The following is a 10,511-nucleotide window of genomic DNA, read 5'->3' as shown; positions in this document are numbered from 1 at the left end:
TATATGCAAACAATCTCCTATTTGCCACACACCACCCTTCCCTGTTTTGAAGTCCCACTTGCCATCCTTCCAACCATGGGCTACAGCCCCTGGTCCCCAAGCTACCTTGTTAACCTGCTCTGGCTAAGAAAGACATAGTGCTCCAGATTCACTCCTTCCGCTACCCTGACCATACAAGTGCTTTTCTCACATTGTTAACGCTCCTCTACATGGACAAGCTTCTTAACCCACTCAGACTCTGAAATCCTCCTCCAATCTGCCACACAATGTCTCCACGTGGACACCCTGTTCAATCAGATAGAACTCCAGTATCACTCATTTGGCTGTCCCCTGCCTAGGAGGCTCTCCTAGGCTCTGACTCCGTACAATGAGCTGCTCTCCCAGCATGAATGCCTTCCTCACTCTGCGCAAGCAGGCACAGCTCCCTCTTCTCCTCGGATAAAGACACCTACCTTGCTCTCCCCCATCTGATGGTGTTAGGGCTAAATTGTTGTGGAAGGGAAGGGAAGGGATGAGGACAAGGAAAACAAATAACCTTTTAATTCTGTTTTGTGACTGAGCTATGTGTATACATTACCAAGCTAAATAATGTAAACTATGTTGTACTTAAGTTAAATTCAAAGGTAAATATAGCTTATGTGTTATGAAACTGCTCAGAAAACAGCACTTGATCACAGAGCACCACCTTCATACCCAATTGAGGATGTCCTCGGTCAATAACTCCATTAAAATGATGTTGAGGTTGCCTCTGACTACACATAAGCAGAGTAAGCAGCAAAGGAGTCAATAAAACCTCTGCTCCTAACTGTGTAAGAAGAAGGTTTATTTGTGAGCCAATCAGCAAATAGTTCCTTTCAAGCCTCTGAGATTTCTGGAGACACACCAATTAACCATTATAGAAGCCACTAAAGTAGAATGAGAGGGGGCACCTGACTGCCACCCTAGTACCTAACTTTCTGAGGAGATAGTCACCCCGTATACACACACGCACACACACACACACACACGTAAGGGAAAGGGATAGGCCACCCTTTGTTAAAGGCCACTAGAGGGGTTGAGGCTGTATGTGCCGTGCATCAATGACAGAAATGGAAGAAATTGTTTCTGGCTAGCATAGTCTCAGATGCAGCGTGATTGGGGCTGACTCTTAAGAAATGAGCAGTGTGAGGAAGAGGAAGCCAAGGTAGGAAGGGGGAAAATGGAACTCTGATTCAGAATACCCCCAGTTTCAACCCTTACTGGGGCTTCCTTACCAGCCAAATTAGCTTTTCTTCCCTTACGTGGGTGAGGGTGCTCCTACTTTGTTTGAAGATCCATAACAACCTGCCTGAAGGCACCTTGCAAGGGAAATCAATTGTCCTCCTTCCCTCCCCATTGCCCATCAGACATATTCATTTTATCTAAATCTATAACTAGAATCGAATCCCAGTATGCTGAGATGTGGGGGAGTGGGAGAATTGAAATTAGAAAATCAAACAGATAGCTCGTACAACAGATGAATTGCAAGTTTTTTAATATGTATATTGTTATAATGAGAAATAAAACCTTACCTATTTCAATGTCATTTTTGGTTGGGATCTCAAGACAACTGGTGTCAACTACTGCCAAATTCCAAAGTGGAGAACAAGGTGATGAAAGCAAGGTCTTTCAAAGGACTTGAATGAATACTGATTTTGTTACCCTTAGATAGCCACTCACTCCAGCCTACAAAAGACATTTGAGAGACTGAGAAGATTGCTGGACGTTAGAAGAGGATTTCTAATGAGAGCTGTTGGTATTCCATGAGTACCCCACATGAAAAAGGAGTAGGGGCTCTTCTTTCACCACAAGCCTAGGGCAAAAAGTTTCAATGGGATCATTCAGAGCTCCTGGAAATTGGTAACATAGTAGGTATCTGAATCATCCCTGAGAAATCTAAAAGGCAAGAAAGAGACTGGTTGCCAGCTACCTTGGCATCAGAGTGAAAAGTTTGCAGAGAGCCTGGACTCTAAATTTGGGGATCACATTGAGCAAAGGATGTGTGAGTGGTTCCCATATATATGGGCCATACAGAAGATAGAACTAGTTTGGGGATATCATAGATTTATTTCATAGGTGGTCTTCTGGAGGAGCAAGGAAACCTTAGCAGAAACAGCCTGGAGGTATACTTCTGAAAGCTTAAGAGATGAAAGAGTCAAAAGTGATTAGCCCAAAGATATATATTTGCCCATTTTAAGAGAACAGCCAGTGAGAGCTCCTTGACAATGGAGGACTCCCTACACCACCCTTAAAAATATTGCGCAAGGGAAGGAGTAAACTTTAAATACCTTCCCAGCCTAGAAAGTGCCAAAACTGGATGGCCGTAACAGTATCAGTTATATAAGACTTTAATTTCTTCTCATTTCCTCTCTGCCCGCTTTGAATGGAAACTGTCTTATGACTAGAACTGACAGGAAGATTTTTTACTTTACAAGAGCAAGCAGAAAAGTTATGGGACATACCCTGGATTTCATCCAAGGGACAGGAGTAGAACTAGTTTCAAAGAGCAGGTTTGCATAGGCAGCAGTGTTATGTTATTGCATCCTGCAAATCCTGCTTATTTAATGTATTTGCCACATTGGCAACAATCTTGAGAATATGTGTGAGAATAAGTTCTGAATATATTAGAAAAAGATGGGAAGGAATATAATTTTAGCTCCCTTTGTCAGGCATGCTTTCAACTAAGAGCCACTGTGTTTGTTATTCCCTCTGCCTAAAACTCCACTCTCAGATATCCACCTGGATCACTCCTTCACCTCCTTCAGATGTTTCCTCATGAGCATTCTCTTATTTCTCCAATTCAAGTTCCAAGAAGACTGAGAATTTTTGTTTTGTTTTGTTCAGTGCTGTAATCCCCAACACCTATGACAGCACCAGGCACATAGTATGTGCCTAATAATAGTTTGTTAATAAACCCAGCTGAATTCATCAATATTTGTGCACATAGCAGTGATTCTAAATTCAATGTATTATCTCACGCAGCTGTATTTGAAATGTTTGATCAGCTGATTGCCTGAAATATGGCCTCCTGATGGGTCACACTAAACAAGGTTGGTATTCCAGAGATTGCATAGTATACTGTAGAGGCAAAAATGTAAAAAATAATGGAAAAGAGAATGTTGGAGTGTATTTATCATGTATTACCTACTCACCTACTTCCTAACTATGTCTGAAGAGAGGGCCAGAAGATGTTACTTCTAACAAGAAATTGAGCAGTGAATAGGAAACATATTTTTTAACTCTTATAATGGATATTTTCCTTGGGCTGATGATGCTGAGAGTGCTTCTTAAACTTGACATGTCCCCTTGATTTCAGTAGTGATGCCAGGATCTCAGGTAAAATAAACCAAGAAGCTGCATTTAACCACCAAAGACAAGGAAGGCCTGGTTACCTTAATATGCATCAGGAAAGTCATAGTAGACAGAATGCTCAGAATTGGAGGAATTTTCATCAGTAGCTAACTGATCCTGTGACAGAGGGTCCTGGCAGAGACAGTATGTTTGTTAACCAAATTCTGTTCCATTTTTCTCCTAGGTTCACCCTCATGGACTGCTTCTTCCAGGTTGTGTTGCAGTTAGGTGACTGATTTCTGGCCATTGAAATATGAGCAGAAGTTATTTTTTACCAATTTCATGCCTCACCCATATGAAAATTCCAGCATGATATCCCATGAGCCTTCTCTTTTCCTCTATCTTCCAGCTGGATATAAACACCCAAGACAATCTTGGAAGTCACATGCTGAAGATGGTAGAGCTTCCTGCCACCATAGTCCCTGACTGATTGCATGGAACAGATCCCACCCCCTCCCACCTTCATCGAACTGTTATCTGAGTGAGAATTAAAATTTCAGTTTGCTAAGCCTCTGAAATTTTGGAAATGTTTTTTCTAGCAGTTAACCCACCTTAGCATATATATATTACCAGGAGAGAAACGGATAGGTGGCCCACTAATTTCCTACTTTATTTGGGTTTCATGGAAAACAGAGGCCTAATACAAGCCACTAGATAGTGTAGGTTCTCTCTTAATTACAAGACACAAGTCAATTCAGATATCATACCCAGAGCCCCTTGAGGAAAAACCTTGCTATAACATTACAAATAAGTACTAGGAATAGTCTTCCTCAAACAACCTGCAGCCACAGTTAAATATCCCAACTGATAGATGAGAAAAGTGAGACTCAGAAAATTTTTCCAAGATCACACACCTAATAAATGGTAGACCGGGTGTTTTAGCTTATATTCCTAATTCTTAGATGATGAGACTATTTTCCCTGTTGTAGGTAGGTGAATATTTATTCAGCAACACCTCTTAATAAGGAGGGACGTTGGAGATGAAATGCTTCCCTTGTGGGCTGAGAAGCCTAATTCTGGGGGCCACATCAATTGTCTGATTCCCAAGTCAGCACGATGTAGACCAAAAAGAAAATTTATTGAATTATACAGCTTTCCTTTTCTGATTTGACACACCAACTTCATCATATAGTAAAAGACTTTTTATACCTAAATATGTCTATACATTCTTTGATACTCCTTACATATTTTTGTATTATTGGGAAATAACCAAACTGTTTTATTAATAATAATTTGTCCTGTCTAGCTATTGATGTTCTTCTTTGTAATAGTATATTGTTATTAATAACAATTTTGGGGAGATATAACTCATATATAACAAATACCTTTGAAAGTATATAATTGAGTGGTTTTCAGTATTCACAAGTTTGCACAATCATTACCACTATCTAATTCCAGAACATTTTCATTACCCCATAAAGAAACTCCATATCCCTTAGTAGTCAATCCTCGTTCCTGCTCCCTTCAGCCACTAGCTACCACTAACCTACTTTCTGTCTCAACATTTGTCTATACTGGACATTCCATGTACGTACAAGGGGACTTCAAAAAGTTCATGGAAAAATTGAATTAAAAAATAAAAATAGGCCGGGTGTGATGGCTCATGCCTGTAATCCTAGCACTCTGGGAGGCCAAGGTAAGAGGATTGCTAGAGGCCAGGTGTTCAAGACCAGCCTGAGCAAGAGCGATACCCTGCCTCTACAAAAAATAGAAAAATTAGCCGAGTGTGGTGGTGCATGCCTGTAGTCCCAGCTACTCAGGAGGCTGAGGCAGGAGGATCACTTGAGCCCAGTAGTTTGAGGTTGCAGTGAGCTATGACAATGCCACTGCAATCTAGCTTAAGCCCCATCAAATTCAAGACACTTTTATAAGTGATGATACTAGCCATTTAGTCTATCCCTAAAGAACTGAGGGTCCTAGGAATTTAACCACATCAAGGCAGTAATTTTTACATTATTAACTGAAGAACAATGAGGCTCTTTATAGATTTTTTTAAGATGAGAAAACAAAAAGAAGTCAGTAGGAACCAAATAAGGAGTGTAAGGTGGGTGCCTGATGATTTCCTACCAAAATTCTCATAAAACTGCCCTTGTTTGATGAGAGGAATGAGCAGGAGCATTGTCGTAGTGGAGGAGGACTCTCTGGAGAAGCTTTCCCAGGTGTTTTTCTGCTAAAGCTTTGGCTAACTTATTCAAAACATTCTCTTAGTAAGCAGATGTTATTGTTTCTTGGCCCTCCACAAAGTCAAAAAGCAAAATGCCTTTAGGATTTGAAAAAATGGTTGCCATGACCTTTGCTCTTGACCAGTCCACTTTTGCTTTGACTGGACCACTTCCACCTCTTAGTAGCCATTGCTTTGTTTGTGCTTTGTCTTTGGGATCATACTGGTAAAGCCATGGTCCATTCTTCTTTGAAGAAATACCTTAGGATCTTGGCCCCACTTCTTTAAAATTTCCATTGAAAGCTTTGCTCTTGTCTGCAGTTGATCTGGGCACAAGGGTTTTGGACTCATTGAATGGAAAGTTTGTTCAACTTTAATTTTTCAGTAACAGTTGTGTAAGCTGAATCAATTGAGATGTCTATGGTGTCAACTATTGTTTCTGCTGTTAATCATCAGTTGTCTTCAGTTAGGACACAAACAAGATTATTTTTTTCCCTCACAAATTGATGTAGGTAGTCTGCCGCTGCAGGTTTCATCTTAAATGTCATCTTGTCCCTTCTTAAAATGAGCTATCCATTTGTAAACTGCTGATTTCTTTGGGGTATTTCCCCCACAAACTTTTCATAAATAATTAATGATTTTACCATTCTTTCATCCAAGCTTCACCATAAGTTTTGATGTTTGTTCTTGCTTCGATTTTAGCAGAATTTATGTTGTTCTGATAAGGGCTCTTTCCAAATGGATGTATTATCCTTCTTAGTGCCTCAAAATAGATTCTGTTTAGACATTTTATAGCAAATTAGTATGAGTTTATTTTGGTGCAAAAACATTTTTAAATCCATGCATAGTTTTTTCATAATATACATTTTCCGTGAACTTTTTGAAGACCCTCATAGAATCATACAATTTGTGGCATTTTGTGTCTGGTTTCTCTCACTTAGCATATTTTCAAAGTTCATTCATGTTTTAGTACATATCAGTACTCCATTCCTTTTTATTGCTAAATAATTCATTGTATGGATACACCACATGTTGTTTATTGGTTTATCAGTTAATTGACATTTGAGTTGTTGGAATTTTTCAGTAATTACCAGTAATTTCCAATAATTACCAGTAATGTTGTGTACATTTGTGTACAAGTTTTCTGTCAACATATGTTTTCAATTCCCTTGAGTATATACCCACAAGTGGAATTGCTAGATCACATGATAGTTCTATGTATAACTTTTGGAAAAACTGCCAAACTGTTTCCACAGCGACTGCATGATTATACATTCCCACCAGCAATGTATGAGGTTTACAATTTCTCCACATACTCATGAACACTTGTTACTGTTTGTTTGTTTTGATTATAGCCATGCTAGTGGATGTGATGTGCCTAAGGGCACTTCCCTAGCAGTTCTGCCCTTGTTGGTCCTCCTGACCAATTTTCTCCTTTACCAGACTCTGCCATTCACTTGGAAATGTTTGGCCTAATGGTCAGGGGCCACTTGCATTTTACATAGTTTTCCAAACAGCAAGAAGCATCCTTAGACATGCCTGATCGTGTCCTGCTGCTTTCCAAATGCAATTCCTGGGCTCTGGCATTCTTCTTAGATCTCCTTATGGGAAAGGATCTGAATAAGTTGTTATACTTGACTACTTGTGATTAGTGTGGGAAACTTTCAAAAATGAGAAAAGGAGAGAAGACCACCTATGTGAAAGATTCACATAGTTTTCAGCTTCTTTTACTTCACAAAGACTTCACCCTTGCCCTTGAGTCCTGTGCTAACACTCCTGTTTTTGTGTTTTTCCTTGTAAGAAACACCGCCCCTATTTGCAGATGATATGGATGCTCATGTGGAAAGTTGCATGAAATCTATAATCAGTGAATGAAATATCATTGGTTTTAGCAGGTGATTATAGATTTGTCATAGGCTACAAGGTTAGTATAGAAAAATCAGTTGCATTCTTACATACTAGCAGCAAACAATTGGAAAATGAGTTCGCTTACATCAGAAATAAAAACCATAAAATACCTAGGATTAAATCTAACTAAAGATGCTGAAGACCTCCAAATGACAACTACAAAAAGTTGCCGAGAAAACTTAAATAAGATCTGAATAAAATGGAAAGATATGCCACGTTCATGTATTGAAAGACATAATATTATTATTAGCTATTTTCATCATTGATCTACATATTCAAAGCAATTCCAATAAAAATTTCTGCAGATATATATTATATAAGCTGATTATAAAATTTATGTGAAAATTCAAAAGACCTAGAATATCACAAGCAATTTTAATAGAGAAGAACATAGTTGCAGGACTTGCCCTACCTAATTTCAAGACTTACTTTAAGGCTACAGTAATCAAGACAGTTTGGTATTGATAAAAAAAATAGACATATAGATAAGTGGGGGAAAAAGGCAGTACGGAAATAGAGCTACATATATATGAACACTTGATTTTTCATAAAGGTGTAAAGACAATGGAGAAAAGAAAGTCTTCAACGAATGGTGCTGTATCAATTGGATATCCATATGGAACAAAATGAACATCAGAGTTTACCTCACACTATACACAAAAATGAACACGAAATGGTTCATAGACCAAAATGGAAGGCCTAAAACTATATAAAACTATGAGAAGGAAACATAGAAGAAAACCTTCATAACTTTGGATTAGGAAGTATATTTCTTAGAACACAATTATAAAAAAAAAGTAGATAAAATGGACTTCATAAAAATTTAAAAGTTTTGTTCTTTGAAAGAAACCATTAGGTAAATGAAAAGGCAAGGCAAGGCTGAGAGAAAAATTCACAATGTATATATCAGATAAAAAACTTGAATCTATAATTTCTAAAGAACTCTTGCAATTCAGTAATGACAGGACAAATAACCCAATTGAAAAAGGGCAAACTATTTGAACAGATATTTCACAAAAGAAGATATATGCATGGCTAATGAGTATATGAAAAGGTGCTGAACCGCATTAGTCACAAAGAAATGCAAATCAAAACCAGAAGATACCACTACACCCTTTAGAATGGTTAACATTTTAAAATATTAACAAAAATAACCTGATCATATTAAGTGTTGGTGAGGATGTGGAGAAATTAGAACTTCCCTACTCTACTGACCGGAATATAAAACTTGGAAAACAGTTTGGCAGTTTCTTACAAATTAAACATACAACCTCCATACTATATAGCCATTTCATTCCTAGGTATTTATCCCAGAAAAATAAAAACATATGTCCACATAAAAATGTGTATGTGCATGTTCATATCAGCTTTATTTATAATAGCCAAAATTGAAAAGTACCTAAATGTACATCAACAGATGAATGGGTAAATATTCACCATACCATGGAATACTATTCAGCAATAGAAAGGAATACACTATTATTACATGCAAAATTATTATGTTCAATGAATGAATCCAGACAAAAATATAAGAGAGTATGTGTTTTATGATTCAATTTATATAAAAATACTATAAAATGCAAACTAAAGTGACAGAAAGAGATCAGAGGTTGCCTGGAGATGAAGATGGAGAGGGGGATGGATTACAAATGGGAAAGAAAAGACTTTTTTTGGAGCTGATGAAAGTGTTTGCTATTTTGCTATTTTTTTAGTATTTTAGGTTTGCTGTTTTGGTTGTTGTCATGGTTTCACAGGTTTAAATATATGTAAAATGGATTAAATAGAATACATTAAATATGTGCTTTTAAAACTTTAATTATATCTCAATAAAGCTAAAATAATTACTCACATGTAGATACGGACTGAAAGTGGTAATCTGTTTTGGTGTTTTATTCTTGCAATATTTGGATTATTTGTTTTTGCTTTTTTCATTGTAAGTTCACTTTTTCCTTGCTGGCTGTCCTGGCTCTTTGAGGTGCTATGACAAAATACGATAGACTAAGTGGCTTAAAACAGAAATTTATTTCCCACAATTCTGGAAGCTGGGAAGTCTAAGATCAAGGCACCGGCAGATTCAGTGTCTGATGAGGGCCTGCTTCCTGGTTCATAGAAAGAGTGAGGGAGCTCTCTGGGGTCTCTTTTATAAGGACACTAATCCTATTTACGGGGACTCTGCCGTCATGACCTAATCACCTCCCGAAGGCCTCACCTTCTAATACCATTGCCTTGGCAGTTAGAAATTCAACATTTTAATTTTGGGGGGCGGGGGACACAAATATTCAGTCCATGGCACTGGCTTTTTAAATGACCCTCTCAATGATATCTCCACTTTCTGTAATTTGAAGACAGCAGCATATGCTACTGTGTAAGATTAGACTGATCTGATTCTCCTCTTCTTAGAGGCCTCCTCAGTCTTTTTCCCCTTAATTACCAGGCATCTATCCCAAGCCTTGCTCCAAAACCTATACAAATATACATTTTCCTCAAGACACCAAAAATTTACAAACATGAATGTATAAATGGCTGATAGGGATAAATGTAGTAGGCCCTTTTCTTGATTCTTGGTTTATTTACTTTTGTTGGTTTTCATAAAACATTCATTTTGTTTCCTTGCTGGTCTCTTTGGAGACACTCACTGCCGTCTCTCTGTTGTCACCTTAAAAAAAACTGTATTGCCCACCAAGAGCAGGGAAAGTTGACTCTCCCATGGGATTTATAAATTAATGGAAGTGTTCACTGTGGTAGCTCAGTTCTTCTTCCAACAATCACCTTCTGATCCAGTCTCCTCTTACTTTTTCTAGAAAGTTCTGTCTTTACTCGTCCACCCTTGCAGAGACACCCAGAAAAGGAAGTTTCCTTCAATTCTTTTTCAAGCAATCATATTTTGATCATGGTCACCAAACTTTAGTTCTTCTAGAAAGTTCTGTACTCATGCCTTGCCATCATGGAAACTCCCAGGAGAGAGGTCTTAATTTGGTTTTCCTTCAACCAATCACATTGTTACCCCATTCCCTGAATTTTACTACTTCCAGCAAAATTCTGTCCTTATCATCCCACTCTCCCAGAAACACCA

Source organism: Propithecus coquereli, unplaced genomic scaffold (genome assembly GCF_000956105.1).
Source record: "Propithecus coquereli isolate 6110/MARCELLA unplaced genomic scaffold, Pcoq_1.0 Scaffold104, whole genome shotgun sequence".
Lineage (NCBI taxonomy): Eukaryota > Metazoa > Chordata > Mammalia > Primates > Indriidae > Propithecus > Propithecus coquereli.
Note: the sequence above shows the minus strand (reverse complement) of the source record.